Source organism: Bos mutus, chromosome 15 (genome assembly GCF_027580195.1).
Source record: "Bos mutus isolate GX-2022 chromosome 15, NWIPB_WYAK_1.1, whole genome shotgun sequence".
NCBI lineage: Eukaryota > Metazoa > Chordata > Mammalia > Artiodactyla > Bovidae > Bos > Bos mutus.
The window spans coordinates 55,231,961-55,254,415 of record NC_091631.1 but is presented as its reverse complement, the minus strand read 5'-3'; the positions used below and the strand labels follow the sequence as shown (position 1 = coordinate 55,254,415).

Sequence of the window (22,455 nt, the reverse complement as noted above, 5' to 3'; positions counted from 1 at the left end):
GGGGCCTCTCTGCCCGCCCTGGTGTCCTTAAAGCTGCCAGAAACGTCAGGTGGGGTTTATGGCATCCTCGTAGCATGACTGTCTCTGGTGATCAAGGCCAAGAAAAACAACGGGAAGGGGTAGGAGTGGCCATGTGCATGCACACAGCCCCCAGTCCCTGGTGTTGCTGTCTGTGGGGTTGAGTTTGGAAAAGCACAGGTGCTTATGCAACCAGTTTCTTCGGCATGGATATGGAGCTGGGAGGGAGAGACCCGTTAGCAAGGCAGAGTTCAGCCCTTTGCAGGAAGATCCGATTTGCTCACCTCTTTTCTTGTAGTGTTGCTCATCAAGGCTGGGTCTTTAAAAAGCCACTGCCAGGCCTAGGGCAGTGGTAGGGTAACCCCAGGTCCCTTTAGCCTGAGCGCCCTTGGGTGCTGTATTGACAAGACTCTGAAGGGCCCATGGTAAGTAGACCAGGGCCTGAGAATAATTTCCATTTAACTAATTATTATTCTTACTCCGATAGATTTGAAATCTATTTAACTTTTCAGGGTCCCATAGCCTTTTAAATGTTTCAAATGTATTCGCTCTGATAGGTTACCTTTTCTCTCCCTGTAGGCTATAATTAGTGTCCTTTACACAAAATTGGCTTAGAATTGGATTTAGAGAAGATAAGAATCAAATTACCAGTATTTATCTTGTAAATTCCAAAAGATCTACTTAAGACACTGTATTTAAAAAAAAAAAAAGGGAGTTTAAAAGAAAAGTTTATTCTATGAAAAAGTAAATTCCTCATAGTCTGAACATCCCAGGGCCATTTTAATATTAAAGCTGCGACTTCCCTTGGAGGAACCTAAAATTGCCCTTTCTCTTGTCTCTTGTTTTATCTCCAGTGGAGTTGAAATATGTTGCCAGGCTTTGGATGGTGGAAAGCTAATGTCCGGTTTTTCATTAATTTGGAGAGTTTGGATTGTCTATGATTTTTTGACTTGTGGTGAGACAGACCTCTAAACATGTGTATCCTAAAAGATATACATGTAATTTTTTACCTTGGCATTTTAAGTTGTTAAGCTGTTGGGAGCTGAGAGAACAGACCTCGGAAGTCTCCTGCATGTTTGCATGACCTGAAATGTCAGCATGCTAGTTTTTCACATGCTGCTTAGTACAGTAAGTCTCCAGCAGGTTTAAATAAGGTCATGTCAGAAAAATATGCCTGAGTTTTTAACACTGTTAGCTCATAAAGGTGCCAGGCAGTAATGGCATATTCAGATCATTCATTAAGCGTTGAGCTACAATCCTCGTACCCTACAGATCCTTCCTCTGTTCAGGCGCACTTCTGGTGCTGAATGTGAAACTCTCACCCCTCAAGCGAGGAAGTGAAGGGTTTCAGCTGCAGCTCCCAGTTTGTGGCCGGAGTCACACTTCACTGGCCCTTTTATAACCTCAGAGGCACTCTCTGCATGGCCTTCTGCTCTCGCAACATTGTTGACTGCAGTTTTCCAAATTGATTCTGACTTTTTTTTTTTTTTTTGGTTCTGATGAAGGTGTTGGAGACCAAAACACAAACAACAGATTCCTTTTAAGGGAACAAAAATGTGTTTCATGAGCAGTTCCATTTCTGGGTATGGACCCATAAGAATGGCAAGCAGGGACTTAAAAAACAGATAACTGGCACACCCGTGTTAGTAGCAGCATTATTCACAATGGCTAAAGAGTGGATGTGTCCACTGACAGATGAATCGATAGATTAAAAATGTGGTAAATACATACAGTGGAATATTATTCAGCCTTCAAAAGGAAGGAAGTCCTGACACATACACTTGATGTAGCATGGCTGATCCTTGAAGACATTATTCTACATGAAATAAGCCAGACATAAAGGGTAAGTCTTGTGTGGTTCCATTTCTATAAGGATCTAGGTTTATAAGGGGCACTTATTCGTAGAGACAGAAAGTAGAATAGAGGTTACCGGGGCTGGTGGGCATAGGAATAGGGAGTTAGTGTTTAATGGGGACAGAGTTTCAGTTTGGAATGATGAAAACATTCTGTGGATGGGTGATGGTGGTGGTTGCATGTACTTAGTGCCACTGATGTATGCACTTAAAAATAGCTAAAATAGTACATTTTAATGTAATGTCTGATTTACCATGATAAAAAATTACATTAATTCCGATACCTGGCTTTTGAGACAAAATTTCTTGGAAAACACTTAGGTTATCATACTGTTAAAAGCCCTCTGATAAATGTTAAAAAAACTGTTACCTAGATATAGTATTGATTATCAGCCACTAGCCTGGCACCCTTAAACCATCAGTATTGTCATCGGCAGGATAAAATACTTTCATCCACATCTCAGGTGGTACGATTACTTGCTGAGGCTCTGTGTTGTTATTACTCATGTGGTTCTAGAAACGTCTCCCCTTTTTGGCTCTGATACTTTCTCTGGTTGACCTCTTCCCAGAGAGAAGGCTGAGGAAAATCTCCCCCCCTGATTTTTATTCTACGTCAATAATTTTTAAAAATGTCTGTGGTTTTACAAACACAGGGAGGTTTCAGTGAGGAAGGAAATTCATTCTGGGTTTGCAAAATTTCTGAAAATTGTGGAAGAGGTGTTTATGCTTTTTGACTTTGTACCTGTGTGGTCAGGTTTTTAGAAGCTTTCTGTTCCCCATCTGTGGTGAGTCTCGTCCCCCCGCCAAGGGTTGCAGACATAGCCAGAGATTTTTGTGAGCTTCTGAACAGAAACTTTTCAGCTCCTCTTAGTTGGATTTTTAGTTAAATGAAAAATTTAAAACTCCTAAGGAAATTCACAGTGAAAAAAATCTATGCCCAAATAAGTTAGCATCTCAAGATGAAAATATCAGTTCTGGAAATGGAAGTTTCCTCTACCCCATGGTGGCGTTGCAGCCAGCAGCCTCGTTCTGTGCGTCTAAGGGTTTAATGGCCAGCATGTGTAGGTATGGGGCTCGCCGTATATATAGTACCAGGCGTGTGGGCGCCTTGGCGCTGATCTGAAAATGCTTAACTTTGGCATTTCTAGGTTTATTTTAAACCTACAACCTTTAACGCCAGACACAGAACTGCTTTCCCACTTAATGTAACCATACATTGATTGCTTTTAATTAGCGTTGGATCTTTTTTGGTGCTTTGCAGCTTGGGATATGTAAGAAGTCTGACTTAAATTAAAAGGAAAAAAAAAAAAAAACCCAACTCCAACACTCTCACGAGGCATGGGAGCTTTTGAAATCCGCACCCTGCCGGGGTCCTCTTTATTTTTGTCTTGAGTCAGTTGGGCTGTGAAGCAAGTGAAGGGTCCAGTATAACCCATGTAACAGATAAAAGGTAATTTATTTGTAGTGTTTTGGCAGAAATTAAACATCCATATGTAAATAACAGCGGCGGGAAGCTAGATTTTCAGAGCCTGAACATAGTTGATGAAGATCAATGGTGCCAGAGTCATGGGTTGTTGGCTAGGACGAGAGGGGTGGGGTCAAGCCTTTTCGTTCAACAGTTTGGAAATTGATCAACTGTGGTTTTCAAGCCAGGTTTCATAGTTACTTGCACGTTGCCACCCCTTGTGGGAAGCCTCCATGCCACCGCCGAATTCTCCAGTAAATATTTCAGACATCCTGGGCCCTGCTGTCCTTCCCCTGCAGTAAATTACGTATTAAAGAAGCCTGGTAACTGAGCACTGGTTGCCGTGAGATAAGGACTGGGAAATCAATATGTTTGCCATGTGGCTGCTTGTTTATGACACCTGCCTCTGGAACAGTTGAGCAATGTTTTGTTTGTTAAGGCTGCATTTCAGAAGCTTGTATCCTCCTAAAACAACCACGATCTTACTGAGGGGGAGAGAGAAGTGCGACAACAGATATTGATTTTAGTTTTTCTAAGTATGGAATTGCCCTTCTAAACAGTGGTCTCCCAGGCTGCTTTTTTCTTCCCCCCGTTGAAGAAGGGAGGTAGATAACTCTGACCCCCTGAACATGTAGATCATAAATCTATTTTAGAATGTTTATGATGTGGTCGGTTAAAAGAAGGAGTGTAGCTTATAATAAGGAAGTGTAGGTGTTGTTTAGATTATCTCTTCTCCGGGTACCTGGCTCACACCAGTTCCGTTCCCTCCAGACTCCTGATTCTCCCTGATAAATGCTTTTCCAACAATAAGAGGAAAATGCAACAAGAAACATATCTGTGGCCGACAGTAAATAAGCATTTTAATCTCAGTCTCCAGTGGGGTTGTATTTTAACTAATGGATAATGCTATTGTCTTGTGACCCAGCCTGCTGGTGAGTTAATGGTTCTTGGAGCTGTGCATTGTCGACTCAAGTGAGTGAAAGAGTGTGTGTGTGTGTGTGTGTGTGTGTGTGTGTGCGTGTGTTAGGGTAAGGGGTCAGCTTTGGAGAGAGTAGGGAAGCAGTCCAGATCTTTCATTTGGTCTTCCATTTTGGAAAAGAGCACCGATGACACAGCTTCTGTCCTTGCCTTAGGGATTCAGTGGTTATAAAATGCATTTCAAATACGTTTGGTTGTCAGGGTGTAAAGTGTGTATTATGTTGGTGCAGTTGGGTTGCGAGTGGCACACGCCCTCCTAGTGTCCCTACACCTAAGAAGCAGTCTTCTGTCTCCAGCCCAGTTAGTGTTCTGTGACTCCAAATGCACACACGTAAACACTCAGTTCTGCTTTGTTTGGCCAGAAAGTGAGTTAAAGATCTGAAAGGAAACACGAGCTCCTTATTGAGCACCCCGGAGGCACCACCCCTGAGCTGCTGCCCTGCACCGGGGTCCCGAAGACGGGCGAGATGATCTCTTAACGACACGGAGATATTCTGAGCCCTGATTTTTGTTTGTTCGTGTTTTTAACCCAGATTGTCAGGTCCTCCTTAATCAACAGTGGCAAAGCGTCGCTTTCCTTTCTGTGTTCCACGGGTTGGTAAATGGCTTATCCAGTCATCTCTCTCTCTCTGCTGTGTTCAGCCCAAGGTGACGCTTAACATTAGGTGGAGGTGATGGGCAGGAGGGCTTGGTGAGTTGAGTACCAGCTCAAACCTGGAGAAAGTGAATGAAGCTGGACCTGTGCAACTGATTGAAAGGCCCAGGTGTCAAAGTCGAAAAATGATTTCTCCACTGCCCTTAGTGTCTAATAATATGGTAGGCATGATAGGTGACTTATCCTGAGGACGCTGGAACATATTTGAAATTTATTTAATTTTTGTAGTCCTGGCTTGTCTGGATGACAAAAGTGTTTAAACCAAAACTGATTCTAGGAAGCATTTTATCCTGCTGGTAATGGGATGTGGTCATAGAGCATATGTGCGAATTTGGCGGTGAGGGTGGGGGAGGGGGTTGGGGGTTGGCAGGCTGGCCTCTCTTCTCTTGAATTTGCTCAGCCACTGATGGAAAGAGAGGAAACTGAACGAGGACCCTTCTAGTGCTTTCAGTTTTCCAGGGGTTTTTAATCACTGAGCAGTGCTGGGAACTGAGGTGACTCTGACCTTTCTGATAGATCCTTTTGTGAGAGGTGGCACTTCTAGCTTTATGAAATTATTAACCTTTTATAAGACTGGGATGATATAAATGTAGAGTGAGACCAGACAATGGCTGTTGGATTCTTCCGTTGGAAAGATCAGGTGTTTACTGCCTTCACAAAAGTTAGTGCTGGTTTGGAAATCCAGAAGGACCTTTGGGGTGGGGAGAAACCCTAGAGGAGTTTTAATGAGGATGTAGTCACATGGCAAGCTTCTCGGGAGATCCAGAGGGACTTTTAAGGCCAGGAACATTGCAATCTGGGTTTTGGGGTTTTTTGGTGAGTGTTTATTTTAGACAGTTACCTCCTGTAAAAGGATTTAGAATATCCACTCAGTTATGAGCCCTCCCCATATCCTCCAGCTCAGCATTGTTGTTTTTTTGAGCTATGGAAGCATATTTTCCTAGGACTGTGTGTAATTCATCTACTTAACCAGATCTATTTGAGGGGTTTTCAGAGTCTTGCATGACTGAAGAGAGAAACATGATATGGTAGAAAGAGCCCAAATTTTAGAATCAAGATAGACCTAGATCAAGAGAGAGTTTGTCCACTTTTTAAATTGTGTGTCCTTAGACACGTCACTTACACATTCCTAGCCTCTTGTAAAATGGGGATAATGTCGCCTAGCTTGTAAGGTTATTGTGAGGATCAAATGGAAAAACACATGTAGTTCTCCTTGCTATTATTGTAGTGGCCAATAAACGTTAGTTCCCTTGTCTTCCTTTCTCTCCATTGGGAGCAGGGGACCTGCTTGTATTTCTTTGTTTTTTGATGTCATGGTACACAATGGAGATACTTTCACGTACTGGGGCTCTATTTTGTGTCCATCATGGTGGTGATAAAGGAACTGGTGGTGTCTCAAATGGGGAGAGAACAGGCAAGGTTTTCCCAGTGGCTTTTCATTTCTCTTCTGTAGGAAATTGGGCCCTGTTCCAAGGAACGAAAGTCCTGGGGCAGACGTGCTCCCTTGCCTTTGGCCTCCGCACCTGGGACCTCTTTCGTTTGGTGGTCTGTGTCTGGTCTCACGGGTCTTGTCTGGTATATTGGGGTTGGCACTAAACGCATCACCAACGGCTGCGTGTCCTCATTCACAGGCCTCTGATCCGTGGGCCTCAGCTGCTTCGCTCTGCAGGTTTGCGATTTCCCTTTCCAGGGGGAAAAAAATCCTTAAAAAATGCTTTGGGAAGGCTTTCTTATTGTAGCTGTAAGGTGCTGGTGCTTCGTTGGCAGCCAAGTTTGGGTTTGGATCTGCTTGGGGTTTGAGGATGCTCAGCGGCTGTTCCTGACACGCTCTTGCCTTTTTATGCATGGACCGAGCTTGGGATCCTCGGTGAACGTTTCACTGTGGGGCTTTCAGGAGAGAGGTTTGTCATTTGTCATCATGCTCCTCATCCATCATGACTGCAGTTAGAGTGGTTCCAGGGACAGGGCGGAATCAGTTGTTCAGATTTTTCCTTCTTCCTGATAAGTCAGTCCCCATCTCCCGCCTCTCTACTCCGCCCCCTCCCCCCACCCCAATCTTTCTGGAAATGAACCAGTTGGGAAATGCTTGGGCCAGTGTTTCTGGGATGGTCCTGGCAACGTAGGAAGAGCGGTGCCTTTTTCAGATAGCCCTGGGATCAGTCCCATATCCCTGAGGTGTGGTTTAGTAAGAGGTAAACAGTCACTTAATTATTTATTAGGTGCCTACAAAACTTTATAGGCAGGAGAGCCTAGGGCAATTCTAGAAAAAAAGGCCAATCCTGGAGCTTTCTGTGCAGATTCCTCCCTGGCCTTGAAGCTTTTAATGCTCCCCGATATCCATCATAGCCCCTAGTGCCAGCCAAGTGTCAGATGAGGACAGTAGAGTCAGCCAGAGCTAGGTTGTTTTGTGTGTCCCGAGGAACCAAATCCAATCAAAAGTGAGTGTCCTTCCAAACCATTACATCTTGCCCTTCTCAGCTGCTGGGAACACTAGAAGACCGTATTTGAATGCAAACATGACTGTACCAAGGATGCTGGAACCAGAGGTCTGTAAAATAGCACTTCGTTTCATTGATGATTATTCCTGCTTTGAGCCCTAATGCTGTGATCAGTGAGGTTAAAATGTAGGGGCTGAGAGAACCTTGAGGCATTGAGAGTAGTCTCCTGCCTTTAGGCTGGGTCCTCTTCTGCCTGAAATGCAGGAGACCCGGGTTCGATCCCTGGGCCAGGAAGATCCCCTGGAGGAGGTCATGGCAACCCACCTCAGTGTTCTTGCCTGAAGAATCCCATGGACAGAGGAGCCTGGGGGGCTGCAGTTCATGGGGTCACAAACAGTCGGACACGACTGAGCTACTGACACTGTCTTTTGAAGGCAGGGAGGAGGATCAGAAAATAATTGAGGTTCGGGAAGCAGACCTCCTCCCCCAGCCTGGGTCCAAAGCACCGTTTAACCCGGAGATGAACTCAGAGGGCAGGGGCTGTACCAGCTCTGAGATGCGGCTGAACATTCTGCTTAAACACACTTTTAGTTTTTTTTTCATTTCTTTTTTAGCATGTACCGTCTGCTAGGACTGAAGAGGTTTGGGTTTTTTTTTTTTTAACTTGGGGACACAGAAGTCTCTGCTTGCCTTTGTGTGTTGGTAACCACATGTAACAGCCAGTGGAATCTTTCTTCCCTTTGCTTTCTCTGAACTTTCCAAAGAGTGGGCCCCTGACTCTTGGGGGGTTAACTCCTCGTCGGCCCTCTGTCGTTGGTGCTTCCCCACCCTGTGTCAGCATCTCAAGCTCTGTACACAGGATGTTTTCTCTAGCGCTTATCAGATGGTTTAGGAGATGTGGGGTGGAGATACAGGTAACGTATAACCCATCCTGAATTCCTTTCACAAGTTGGGGCCCAAGACCGACTCAGCCGCAGCACAGAGTGGGGTTTGGCTGGAGTGAATGGTGCTGAGCTTTCTATCTCAGAGGGAGGTGTGGGTGCCTGTGGTGTTACGGCACAAAGGAGCTTCATTTCAGTGGCTTATTTAGCACCCCTCCCTGACATCAGTGTGTGGGTTTGGAGCCCGGGGAATCAAAGAGAAATCTAACAAGCTATTCTTTTCTTGTGTGTGGGCTGAATAATTGAATTTGTGGGTTATCCGTGCCAGTTTCTTCTCTGGTCTCATCTTCCTTCCTTCCTACTCAGACCAGCGTTTTGGTCAAGGTGCCCAGTTTGAGATCATTGGCCAAAGAGGAACAGGGGAGGGAGCAGAAACCAAAGCAAGCACCTCTGTAGCCACGGAGGCTCTCTTCTACATGGATGTGTTTGGATTACATAGAGGTTGAGATTTTCTTCTAAGGCTGAACATTCGTGGAAAACTGGCAACTAGCTACGTTCTCGTCTTCAGCCTCACAAGAGTTCCTACTTTGGAGGCAGAAAGGATGGAAACAGACTACGGAGTGGTTTAGCATAGCTCTGTAAGAACCTCGCAAACATGTGCCCGCCTGTTGACATGGCCTGCTAGCTGGCGAAGGACACCACTGATGAAAGATATCAGGACTCAGTCCTACTACTCACCTAAGACTGAATATTTCTCACCCTTTCTGGACTTGGCTATCTCTTGGTAGCCTTCTCTTCTAATATACCCCTCTTTTTCCATAGCAGGAAGGGAGAAGAAAGTACCCCAGAATAGCTAGCCGTCAACCCTGTTCCTAAAATGCTCTGTAATACTAGGTCAGAGGGCGAGCAGGGATGAGAGAGTGAATTGGTGCTTTTTTTGTGGGGGTTTGCATGCATGTTCCAAAATCTTTTTGGGTATGATTGTCAGATTCAGGGAAATTGATGGACCTTCCGGAAGCCACGAAGTAGGAGATCTTGTGGCCTGGGAATCAGAAGACCTGGGCACTGGAGGCATCTCATCATAGCATTCAGCTCACCCAGCCTCCAAAACAGAGAGCATCCATTTAGCTTCTGCAGCATGTTTCCATTGGAAAGCCAGCCATCCTGTTGAATGGATATTAACTCATTCTTGCTTTTTTTCTCGCTGTACAAAAGAGAAAAGTAGCTCCTTTCATCACTGGGACACTCTTGTTAGAGGCACCAGAGTCTTCTCCACCACTCTGATAGCAGGATTGAGTTCATTTGGCCATCAGAAGGGGAGTTTGCCATTCCTGTCTTCCCTGAGGTCAAGGTTGGTCACCAGACTGCAAACCAGACCTGCCTTTTCCTGATCCATATTGGCAGGCAAATTAACAGTTTTACCCATAGAGCTCCAATACTTTGGCCACCTGATATGAAGAGCTGACTCATTGGAAAAGACTCTGATATTGGGAAAAATTGAGGGCAGGAAGAGAAAGGGGCAACAGAGGATGAGATGGTTGGATGGCATCACCGACTCAGTGGACATGAGTTTGAACTCTGGGAGACAGTGAAGGACAGATAGTGAAGGCCTGGCATGCTGCTGTCCATGGGGTCGCAAAGGGTCGGACCCAACTGAGCGACTGAACAACAGCAGTCCACCCACCGGGGCAAGACATGTCTGTGTGATCAAAAAATTAGACCAGTTGGTATTTGGCACCTGAGAGGTGGACATAGCAGCACGTGGTTACTCGTCTTAGTTTCTCTTGTGATCTGAATGTTCTCTGATTCTTGGAACAAGCCCGTGAGCTGAGGCTAGCCAGGCAGCCTGAAACTCTGAATTAATTCTTCTGGCTGAAACGTTGGGTGTGGCTGTTTTTTTGGTGGAGGTGACAAAAGAGAGGTGAGGTATCTTCTAAGGCTTCCTTGGAAGCAGAGAGAGCTGGCCTGTCTCTGGGTTCCCCTGTTTGCTGGCTGTGCTTAGATGATGTTTTTTTTTTTTTTTTCACCCCTTACCGCTCTTCCCTTCTCCTCTTATCCTAACAGTCTCATAGGTAAACTTAGAAGGAAGACAAATACTTCTCAAACTGTCACCAAGAGGGCCATAAAAGAGACATTTGGACAGTGGTGTTGGAGACCCTTGTCTTGGCTCCGTGTTAATACAAAGGGATCAGGGTAGCCCAGATCACCAGGGGAAGGCAGTTCTTCTTCATTTAGCTTTTAATTGCTTTCTTTCACTTTTATGTATAAAAGATTGTCCATTTAATTAACTCAAGAATGCAATTTCAAAAACACTAATGCTTTACACATGATGGCTTTTAAAATAAAAGTAGCATTCTAATATTGCATAATGTTTTCCTCTCCCCTTATTCTCTCCCCCCTCCTCCCACCTTCCCTCCAGTCCGTCTTAACCTTTAACAGCCGAGGGTTGTTAGGAAGAAAATGCTGGGTCCTGGCGATGTGTCTGATTCCACTTCCCACAGAACAAGTACTCCTATCAGTGACAGGATGGCTGGCCCTTTATGAAGCATTCTGTCTCTTCTGGGAAAAGAAGGCAGCTCATCCCTTCTGCCTGGGCTCATTGCAGGGCTGTATTTACCTTCTTTTGAGGTCACAAGAACCTTGCTTCTGTTCCTGACTTAAAAAAAAAATCATGGTGGATTATACAGAAAAATGAAAAAGGAAATAAAATCCTAATGCTTGACTTTTCTTTAGTCATTTCATTAAAAGAAGCCTGTGAAAATTGGCCTGAGGGTTAACGATTTCACCGCCTTCCGTTCTCTGATTTCTCAAAGAAGGCTAGCTCTTTCTCCTCTCTTACCGTGTGAGTTCCCTGTGCCTTTGGTCTGTCTACTTTTCTGATCCTGGTTCCTCCCAGCCCAGACTTTTCCACTTGGGCCAACCCTTACAGCCTCGTGCCCACACGATGGTGGTTTGAAGGCACAGTTGTATTTTTACCAATTGGCCTTGGGAAGGGTTGGGAGTACACATGGGAATTCCGCACATCCATACGCCCTGAGAAAGACAGTCTTACCTGGTACAGCAAACCGAGCCGCAAGGTAAGAGGGATCCTGGTGATCCCTCTGATTTTGTAGCTGAGATAAGAGAGTGGAGCCTCCAAGGGTGCAGTGACTCGTCCGCAGTCTTCTTGTCAATGGGGGTCAAGCCTGAATGAGGTCCCCTTGCTTGGCTGATCGCTCAGTCTGTCCGCCTACAATCTTCTTGGATTTTTCTCTGTTGCGGTATTACGATCCGGATCCTGAAAGGGACCTCAGGCATCGTGTGACTCACCTACCTGGACACCTGCCTGGGTATCCCTCCTATTTTGATTCTGATAATGTCCAGAGAAGAGTTCTTTAGACCTTGTAACAGCACCCTACGTAAAGTACTTTGTGTTTAGATCTAATTTAACTTTCTCGCGTTAGCCCTGCTTTCTCATGCTCTGGCCTCCCTGGTGATGAAACGCGTGGTCGTTTAGAATGAATAAATCCAGCGACTGCCAAGTGTAGCAGTGCAGGTCGCTTCGGAGAAAGATCTTTTCTCCCATGGTGTCTCTTTTCCAAAAGAACGTGATATTTGAGCCTATTAAAGTGAGGGCAGTGCTAGATTTTCCACCTCAGAAGAACAGTTGTAAAGCTGTTCAAGTGACCCAAAGATTGTTTCTTTCCCTGGGGTTAGGTGTGTAGCCCTGCCTTCTTCTCCACTGTGTGTTGTGAATGTATACATATGCATCTTGGGAGAGCTATAGACTCTTGATTCCAGAATAGGTTGGTCAAACTGACCTTAGAGATAGAGGTTTTTCAAAGAGGAACAGTGTGCTGGGCTGAAATGGCTAGAGTTTGGCGACAGTGTGCGGTTGCACTTTTTTTTTTCTTGTCCTATTTGGGGAGGGAGATTTTCTAATTAACCTGGAGCAAATAGAATACTTTAGCAGGAGATTTGGGACTAAGTTTTTTGTTTTTTTGTTTTTTTAAAGTTGTCCTTCCTTGTAATGGGATATCTTTTCCACCTCTTACCTTTATTATTTTATTATTGGTTTGTAGTTTGGAAGCATTCATTATAGAAGATACTGGGAGGGTTTGAGTGCTGCTCGGGAGAGGACAGGCAGATAGGGACCATGCGGCTTTCTCATTCATTAATTCTAGGGTTCATTCACTGAGCTATTTAAACCTCTGTCTGTAAGCCCCAGATGGTCTTTTGGTGCCAGCTTTAGCTCCGAGACCCCAGGCTCTTGACAAAAGAGGGTACAAAGAACAGCTAAGTGTACGAAATATTTGAGGCCCTTAGGAAGTATGTTCTGGAGCTAGCTACACCACCTAGCATCTCCAGCATCTTAGGAATCTTTTTTTTCCTTTACTTTTCCCGTTTTTAAAAAAAGCCCAGCATGAATCAGTGCGCCAGATTTTATTATTACAGAAATGGTCACAGTACATCTCTGATTTTTAGAATGGAATTGAGGTCCATGTGTTTATTCACGAATTTCCTCCGTCATAGCTCCCTGCCTTCTGTTCTGGAAGGAGTTCACTTTAACATCACGGTGAACCTTTGAGCTCATCCCCCTCCTTCCCCCTCCGCCCACTCCTTCCCCACTCAGCACTCTGTAGGACACCTCAATGATTAGGAAATGGCCAGTAGGATTGAGGAGGGTAGCTGGTAGTGGTGACTGATTTCCCTAGGCATGATGGAGGCGGCTCCCCTGGGTTGACCCCCTGGGGTGCAATGGGCTCTGAGGTCAGTGTTGGGTCCACATCATACTACCTCATTTAGTCCCCACGACAGACCTTTGGCATCCTGGTGTTACTGATGAGAAACCTCATGTGTACACATGAGATGGTCAAAGAGATTAGACTGTTTAGCCCGTTCTTTTAAGTTGGGTGTCTGGAAATCAAACCCAGGTCTGTCTAATTGCTTAGCCTGTGCTCCTAATGCCTTGGATTTTTTCTGTGAATATTGGGATAGTCTGGCTTCAGAGTTGATGGTTAGACGTGGGCACCCGGACAGAACTGGCTTTGCCAAACCGCAATTATTCACCTTCTGTGTTTTCTTCTCCAGTGAGTCTGTCCCCTGTGGGGACTGTGGATGGGGCACATGGGTCATCCTACTCCATGTTGGGCTTCCCTGGTGGCTCAGACGGTAGCGAATCCACCTGCAATGCAGGAGACCTGGGTTTGATCCCTGGGTTGGGAAGATCCCCTGAAGGAGGGCTTGGCAACCACTCCAGTATTCTTGCCTGGAGAATCCCATGGGCAGAGGAACCTGGGGGGCCACAGTCCTTGGGTCAAAAAGAGTCGGACATAACTGAGTGACTGAACACACACACACACAGGCAGAGGCAGGAAGAGTATGGGGCATGTCCTCATCCTTGGGAAACATTGTCACTTCTTCAGTGGATTTAGCTTTGTCTTTTCATTAGCTCTCCATTTGAAAGTGGCAGTTTTTCTAAGGAACTTTGTCCCAGTCCTGAACTGGCCTTCTGGAAAATGCTGTTTTCTCCAGAAATAATGCTGTGGTGAGTGAGATTAGTTCTTTGTGTGTTGAGGAGGGACATCTTTGGCTGGGCCAAGTCTTGGCTAGACTGAAAATGTCTGTAGCTTCCCTGGCCTCCCAGGCCCTGACGCCAGGCCCTGTCCCCTGCTGCCCTGGCCGTGGCAGTCACTCTTGGGGAGACCTGGAGGTTGATGGAGTGCCCCAAGCTTGGGGTTGGGAGCACAGAGAGGCCCAGATGTTTTGCATAGTTTTTTCCCTTGCCCCATTAGGAATGTGTTCCCTCAGGACGGGTTATGGCCTGGAAGTGAGCCTAATATAAACATCCTTGCTGTGGCCAGTCCCCTTAATCGAATAGAAATGGTTCGGGGATAAGCGGGCTTAGGGGAGGGAGGAAAGGGAAGGAGGGGAGGGGAGAGATTTAGTGACCAAATTCAGAGACAAGACTGTCTGTCGGGGGCTGTTCTCCCAGTGGGTTCCAGGCTGATGCAAAGCAGGACCAGCCTCCCTGGAGCTGGTGCAGGGCGGACCTGGCCGGTTCTCTTAGGCAATGGGATAAAACACTGAGGCCACGGTGGTTCAGTGGACCAGCCTGGCGGAGCAGTGAGGCGTACAGAGGTGCACCAGATGAGCCAGGACTAGAGGCAGAAGCTGGCAGGGGCCTCACGAGGACTTCTGGGGGAGCCTGCAAATTCAAGTACCTTATTATTAAAAAAATTTTTTTTTAATTTATTCATTCATTTGGCTGCGTCGGGTCTTAGTTGCCCCATGGCATGTGAAATCTAGTTCCCCGACCAGGGATTGAACCCATGTCCCCTGCGTTGGAAGGCGGATTCTTAACTACTGGACCACCAGGGAAGTCCCTCAAGTACTTTAAAGGCCTGCAACATCATATTCAGAATTGTACTCTTTGAAATGCTGTGTTTTATGGGCACCAGACCCCCAGAGAAGGAGTGTGGAGAGTATGGCAGAGTTAGGTGAATATGTGTGAGCTGGGGGTGGTCTCAGGGCTCTTGGCAGGGAGCCTCCACATCCCAGAGAGGCTGATCCTCTTTACTGCATCCTGCGTACTCTTTTTCATCTCCCTTTAGGGGGCTCAGGCTTTCTGGGAGATCCTGGTACCTCACTCAGACCTTGAAGTGGAAGATTGGTCATAAACCTCTGTAGTAACCTGTGTGCAGAAACCCCCCAGAGCAGTCATCTGGGGTCCCCAGGGGACATTAGATGTTAGAAATCTGACCTGGATAGTTTCCTCTTATGTGGGAGAGTCTAGGTGTGCTCTGGGCAACATCACAGCAGCTGCTCTTTCCTGGCTGGTAAACTTTTAGGACTTCTGCGTGAGGCTAGTTTTAAACAGTTGGCAGAGATGCCAAGACCGGTGGGTTGGTTTCACTGGTTCAGATTCTAGGAATAACAATCAGGCAACAGGAGAGACCTCAAGATCTGCGAGGTGGTGGGAAAGTTCCTGTTCTCACACCTTGGAATCTTGGTGCCTGAGTGTGCCAAAGAGACCGGAGATGTAAACAATTCAGTTTGCCTTCGGGATGCAGGCTCTAATCTAAACATGATTAAGCTGATTTGATTTTATAGATTGGAATTTCTAAGTGATAGAAACTGATGAGGTTAATGTGAAATATTTACTTAATAAAAAGCCTCATTACCTGATGCTGAAGGGTAGGGGGAAAAAACTGATTCTTGGTAACTTGTCTGATCTGTTGGAAATGAAGTTGGGTTAAAGTTTTCTTGGTAAAAACTGAATTCTGTGATCTTGTTTTTACACATGCTGTGCTTAAATATTAACACCAATTGAGCAAATTGCCTTTTAACTGCCTTTATTTGGTTTCATTAACAGTATAATTTAAAAGCTCAAGAATTTGCATAGAACCTGTTGTGCATGTTTGGGGGAGGGGCTATTCATAAATTAATTAATCGTGAGAATGTTATCTTTAAGGAAGGTCATGACACGCGAGCATGGTTTCTGAATAGCAATGACATGTTTTGCTGTTTCTTGATGGGACTTGATGTACTTTTGGCTTAGAGATTATGTGTGTGTGTTTGTGTGTGTGCAATAACTTGGCTGGATCAAGAAAAATTTTAATGACTGGACATGTTTTAAGTTAAGTTGAGTGAACCTAATTACACTGTTGTTTCTAGAGAGCTGAAGGCAATACCATTGGTGTTTAAGCACTAGTTTCAAAATTAAAACCAACCTATATAATTGCCTGTGCTCCTTAAATTGTTTCTCTCCTCCCCTCTCCATCTCTGAACACTACCCCCCGCTTTCACTTTCACACCAAAAGAGAAGAAAGAAGTTCGCCAGTGCTGTTGACAACATCATTCTTATGTCTAGTGCATACCATGAACTGCGTTGTCTGTTCCTGAAATGACTCTCAACATGTGAAAAGTTTCCAGAATGATTTCACTGAAATCAGTTGCTTCCTTCTGTACAGATGTTTTTGTGGTTTAGAACCTCAGCCAAGGCAAACATTATGAATGGGACCAAGGCCACCGTGTCCTGATGGTCTGAAGTTCCCAAGGAGTAACTGTGCCCAGGCTCTTCTGACACCTCTGTTTTGACAGCGCTCAGCCTCTCCTTCCCCTTTCGTCTCCCTTTCCTGGTGCAGTTGGTTTGTTGTGGGTGGTTTTCCTAATTAATTTAATCTGTAGTCTAGTTTTTCTGGGTCTGCAGATGCCAGAATGCTGAATTTATTTATCTCTAGTGTTTTTGTTGGCTGCTGTTGAGACACATTTTTTCCTCTTCTCTTTACCCTAACTCTTTTTGGAGGCTTCTAGACCCACATCAATAAAGAATTTCTGTTTTGTGAGCACTTCTCAGATATGTTTTCTTCAGTGTCAGGGGAAGTATACATTTAAAATTTTATATATATATATATATTTTTAACAGGTCATATATAAAACCCGAGGTATATAGAGTTTTACCTTTATGTACTTGACTACATCAAAATTTTAAACATTCTGTGTGTTTTTCTATTGGGTTTTTGTCTTTTCCCTATATATTTGTTGGTTCTTTTTCTATATAAATCAGAAATGTTCATTCATTATTTGTTGAAGGCACAGCACATATTTTTCCAGTTTATCATTTGTCCTGTAATTCTGATTATGGTTCCTTTTGTATCATATACCATTTTTATAATTTATCTAATTTAATTTTTTTTTAAATTTATTTATTGGCCACACTGCACAGCATGTGGGATCTTAGTTCCCTGACCAGGGATAGAACCCATGCTCCCTGCATTGAAAGGGCAGAGTTTTAACCACTGGACCACCAGGGAAATCCCTGTAATTTATCTAATTTTAAAACATCATCATGATGTCTATCGAATGGAGAGTATAAAGCCTTTAATGGTCGTGTTTTAAAGTATGGATTTGTAGAGTATTCAGATCCAGTACTCTTGCCTGGAAAATCCCATGGATGGAGGAGCCTGGTAGGCTGTAGTCCATGGGGTCGCTAAGAGTCGGACACAACTGAGTGACTTCCCTTTCACTTTTCACTTTCATGCATTGGAGAAGGAAATGGCAACCCACTGCAGTGTTCTTGCCTGGAGAATCCCAGGGACAGGGGAGCCTGGTGGGCTTCCGTCTATGGGGAAGAGTCGGACACAGAGTCGGACATGACTGAAGCAACTTAGCAGCAGCAGCAGCAGCAGCAGATACTGAAACAGAGAGGGAGGGAAAGAGGGAAGGGGAAGAAAGGGAAGAAGAAGAGAGGGTGAAGACAAAAGGTTGATTTTTTTCCTACAAAGAAATCCATGGTCATCTGAGGCCCCCTTTCTCTAAGGGGAGTGTTGTTCTGGCGATTTCAGCGCATACTTGCCTCACGAAAGTTTCCCTGTGCTGAAGGGACTCCTCCTACGTACGAGTTGCCCATCCACAGAAGGCAGCCTCGCCCCATTCTCTCTCCTGGTCTTCTCTCCTACTGAGGCTTTTGAAATAAAAACTCCATAAAGCCACCTCTGTTTCTATACACTTTATTTTGACCTCTCAAAGGACCTACTGCTTTCGAGGTTCTGACAAATACTTCTGCATATCTAACCTTCCTTTTTTTTTTTTTTTGGATACTTGAGGCAGAAGGGCACGCTGCTTTCTTTTCTTTTTTAACTTTGATTTTTATTATTATTTTATTTTATTGGCCAAGCCCCGGGGCATGTGAAATCTTAGCTCCCTAACCAGAGATCAAACCTACGTGCCCTACATTCTCAGTTCAGAGTCTTAACCACTGGACCACCAGGGCAGTCTCCCTAACCTTCCTTTTTAGACCTTTACTTGAGAGCAGAGACCTCGTTTTTTTGTCGTTCTATCTTGTCTTCAAATTCTTCTCTTTCTTCGGCACCACTGTACAATAATTATTTATAAGTAAGCAGTTTACCAGACAGATCAACTTTCATCCATTCCTTTTTCCTACACTCTCTTCTGAGACCAATATAGCCTTTCCCAAAGGCTTCCAGGGCCTGGAGATTTAACATTGCATGTATTTTGCATAAGTAAGGTTGAGGTGTTGACTTGGAACTTGGTTGGAGTTTTGGGAAGAGAGAAAGGAAGAGAAGAAGGAATTTCAGAGCTGCTCACGTTGACCTCAGGATATTCCCAATCTAAAACCTGTCTAATCATGACCTTTTATTCTCCCAGAGCACCGGACAAGTGTTTTGCTTTGAGTGAAGTGATGGAGGGCAAATAGAAATGTCATGATCTTTGCCCTCGCGAGGTATTCTCTAGTTTGAGATCTGTTTGGGAAAAGGGGTTACAAAATGCAGACATTCTATGAAATGGCTCTTCTGAGTTAACCCTCATTCTGCTTTTATTCCCCATCCTTTCATCTCCTCTCCCTACATGAAGCTGCTTGGGGGTGTCTTTTTCAGAGCCAACTCTGTTGAGATTCTTGGGGCAGCCAGAGTTAGCTGTCTTGTCATCCTGATAGTCTTCACTTGAAACCTGGCCTTTATTCTTTTACTTGTATATTCATTTATTCATTCAATTAGTCATTCAACAAAACGTTGTTTAATCAATATTAGATTAGTCTAGTTTTAAGTACTTGAAGCAACTAAGCTCCTACTCTCTTTCTATTAAAAAGCTGATTTATTAGTGGAAGTAATGGATGGTAGGGATAAAATTGTTACTGAAAAACTCTCCCTGTTGGCTGTCTTATAACCTCCAGGTGATTCAGTAGAAAGAATACTATTTCTGTCTCCGTGACATACTTTCAGGAAATAAGTAGAAATACCATGAGTAGAACATACTATAAATACTCTTTAAGAGTCTAGAGTAACCTGATATTCTAATTGGAGATGATTTCTGGAGAATGTGTTCCTAATACTTGGCACGATGTTTGTCACAAAGTAGGGAACCAGTAAATGTTTGCTGGAAGACAGAATAATGAAGATTGAAGGCAGGAAATTGATGAGAGAAATTACTTTGGGTTGTGAGTTTGGGAGGAAAAATCCGATTGGGAAAAGACCCACGGGGGACCTCATTGCATATGGGTGGCTTATTATATCATTCTTTAGACCTTGGAATATTTAGAATATTAAAAATATATATATTCTCTCATCTGATTGATCTGTGTCTTTGCTGCCAAGTTCCAGCCTTAGTGATATAGAAGGTGCAGGGAGATGAGTTAAGCGATAGTGTTTATAAAAAACGTTTGCTTCAGTTCTTACCAGAGTTCTCTCCAGAAACAGAACATATGTTATTTTACAGAATATATGCTATTTTTCAAGACTTGGGATGGAAGTCAGGGTGGATATTAATGTATTCCCTAGAATGTTCTGGTCCTGAACTGCGTTTCATAGAAGTCCTGCTGATCGTTCTACATTGATGGGCTAGAGGGGCAGAGAAATAAAGATCTCAGGAGCACAGATACATGCGGTCATTTATTCCTCCCTCCCTCCTTTCCTTTCCTTCTTTTGTTAAAGTGGAGGTAGGACCAAGCTGTGTAAGGGTGTAATATCGCTGAAAGCCTGAAGGACCCCTTTAATTTCTGTACCCTCACCCAAGGAGCTGAAGCTCTGTATTACTGTCTCTAGAAAAGACCTTCCAGAAAAAGGGACCGTTGCATTTTTATGTGGATGTGACCAGAGTGGAGAGCGGGTGCACCCTCCAGCCCAGCTGAAAGTGTTTGGGGATCTGCCGCTTCTCGGGAGGTCAAAGGTGAGGTAGACTTTTTGTGGGTATTGTTCCCTTCCCTCGCTTTTTATTCCCTTTCCTTGTTATCTCAGCTCCCAAGCGTCAGCTTTGATGTCTATTGTTGGGACTTCAAGAGGACTCTCAGCACATGGGCAGGTGTTGCTTTTAGTGAGCAGGCGCGAGTCCCACGTTCTTCTGTTGCGGGGAGAGAAGTGGGTCCCACCCATTCCTTTCGATGCCCTTCCCCCGGGGCAGCCCCAGGCCATGCTCCTGGGAGCTGGAGTTCGGAACAGGGGGTCCCGTACCTGATGGGGTGGTGGGTGCACAACGGAACTTTCTCCTCTTATTTTTAAAGCCTGTTGGAAAGGATCTGTCTTCCTTCAAAGCTGCTGAAGAGACGTTGTCTAACAGGCGCGTATTAGGGTTTCATTAATCAAAGACACTTCCACTGCCCCTTTACAGAAACACAACTGCTGTGTCTGTCCTCTACTGACAGGCCGCTAATTTATCTTTCCCGGAGAAAGGGAGGGTGAAAGGCGGGGAGGCAGGCGGGGGCTGGCCACGCAGGCTCCCAGGGTGCACACGTGCGGGCACATGCTGGCTTTTCACGTGTGTGTGCAGAGCGCTGGGCCTCAGGCCGCATCCCCTCCCCGCCCTGCCCGCGTGCCACGGGATCACAACTGCTGGGAATATTCTGGAGATGGGTTTACATGGTCTTCTTTTTTACTTGCCTGTGGCGTTTTCACTTCCAACTTCCGGGTGGTATATGCAAGTGTGTGTTTGCTGAAATTGGGGGCATAAAGACCTAGAAGAAAGAAACAAGAGTCTCCATGCATGTGTTTAAGTGAGGGGTAGAGGGAGGTGTTAATACTTGGGAGCTATTGACCTGCAATGTACAGTCTTCCTTTTCAGCTTTGCTGAATTACTCCTCGTTCTCAGGTTGGAATCTGACCCTGTGTAACCCTCAGCTCAGAAGATGGATATTTGGACCTTTGGAAACCTCTCAGGGCCTCCTAAGTAGGTGATTGAACATTGTGTGTGTATGTGTGTTTAAAGTTACATCTCCACTGGTGAGTCGCTTTGAACTCACTTTATTCAATTCATCAAATATTTACTGAATACCTACTAGATGTGTTTGGCTCTGTTGGAGAGGTAATGGTGAAGCATAAGCCTTTTCCTCACTCATGATTTGGGGTTAGAACTAGTAACAAATGGCTGTAATAGAAGACAGAGTAAAAACACATTCTCTAAGATAATTAGGAAATGCATTGGAAGCTCCAAGACCAGTGTGGCCCCATCTGACTCATTCTTTCAACAGGTATTTATTGAGTTCTGCTACATAACAGACGGTGGGGATACAGATATCCAAAGAAATGGTCCTTGTCGCCGGGAATCTTCTAAGTTAGTAGGGGGACACACCAAACCCTTAGAGCATAATATAAGTGGTGATAAAGTGAAGAGCACAGTAGGGGGATTAGAGGCCAGCCGTGACTGTGCTTTGCGAGAGGCTGCAGGTAAGACTTTGCGGAGGACGTGACATCTGAGCGGAGTTTGGGAAGACGAGAGAAAGATCACTAGTTAGGCAAGAGGGCAGGGCATTCCAGGTAGAAGAAACAGCATGTGCAAAGGCCCAGGGGAGGAAGGACCAGAGAACTGCAGGCCACTGGATTTCACTGGAGCTTGAGATGTGTGATGAGGTAGGTAGAGGCTGTGGTTGCAGGCTATATTGAGTCTACTAGGAAGGACTTTGCCAGCAAAAGGACATGCACTTTATTCTGTACATGTGGGGCAAAGTGTTGAAAGCGTTCAATCAGGAGAGTGAAATAATAGGAAATACATTTTAGCAAGAGTCTGAGGAGTGTGGAATTGAGGATGGATCTGTGGGGGTTAGTTTAGAGTCAGGGGCACCACTTAGGAGCCTGTTGAGTGGTTTTTGGCAAGGTAATGCAGGCTGGATTATGACAGCAGCAAGGGAGGTGGAGGGAACAGGGCAGCTGGCGGATGAGATGGACAGGTCTTGGTTAGGCAGGATTGTGAGGAGGGAGTTGGGAGAGACCCCTGAGTTTTGGCTTGGATAACTGGTGGGAATATAAAAGAAATTCTTGATGGAAAAAATAACTTGATGTTTTGAACGTGCTGTTGGAGGAGATCTTGGGGAAAAAGCATATAGAAGTTGTCTGTGTATTTGCAGTGGATCTTGAAGGAAAGATATTTTGACAAGTTGAAGTTTTCTGTATATGAATTCAGTTGTGTTTATTGACTTTTGATGATGCTTTAGAGTGCATAAGAATCAGAAGTATCTCAATTCCATGGCAGAAAACAGTATTTTTGGAGTCCCCTGAATAATGAGAAGTGTTCATCAAAGACCTTTGTTCGTGTGTGTGCTGACATCTGGAGAACAGAGATAGATATTTTCCTTAGGTCTGGATTCCCGAGCCATGGGCTCTTCCCTCGCTCCTAATTAATCCTTTATAGTTAGTGACTGATGAAATCACGACTCTGAAATTCTAATCCTTGGCTGTAT

General features: G+C 44.8%; 1 protein-coding gene across 4 annotated transcripts in view; it reads left to right on the top strand.

The window, feature by feature from the left end:
* The window catches only part of ZBTB16 (zinc finger and BTB domain containing 16), a 203,549-nt gene that overhangs the window by 35,992 nt on the left and 145,102 nt on the right, over nucleotides 1–22,455 (top strand). The gene's annotated exons all lie outside the window — the stretch shown is intronic.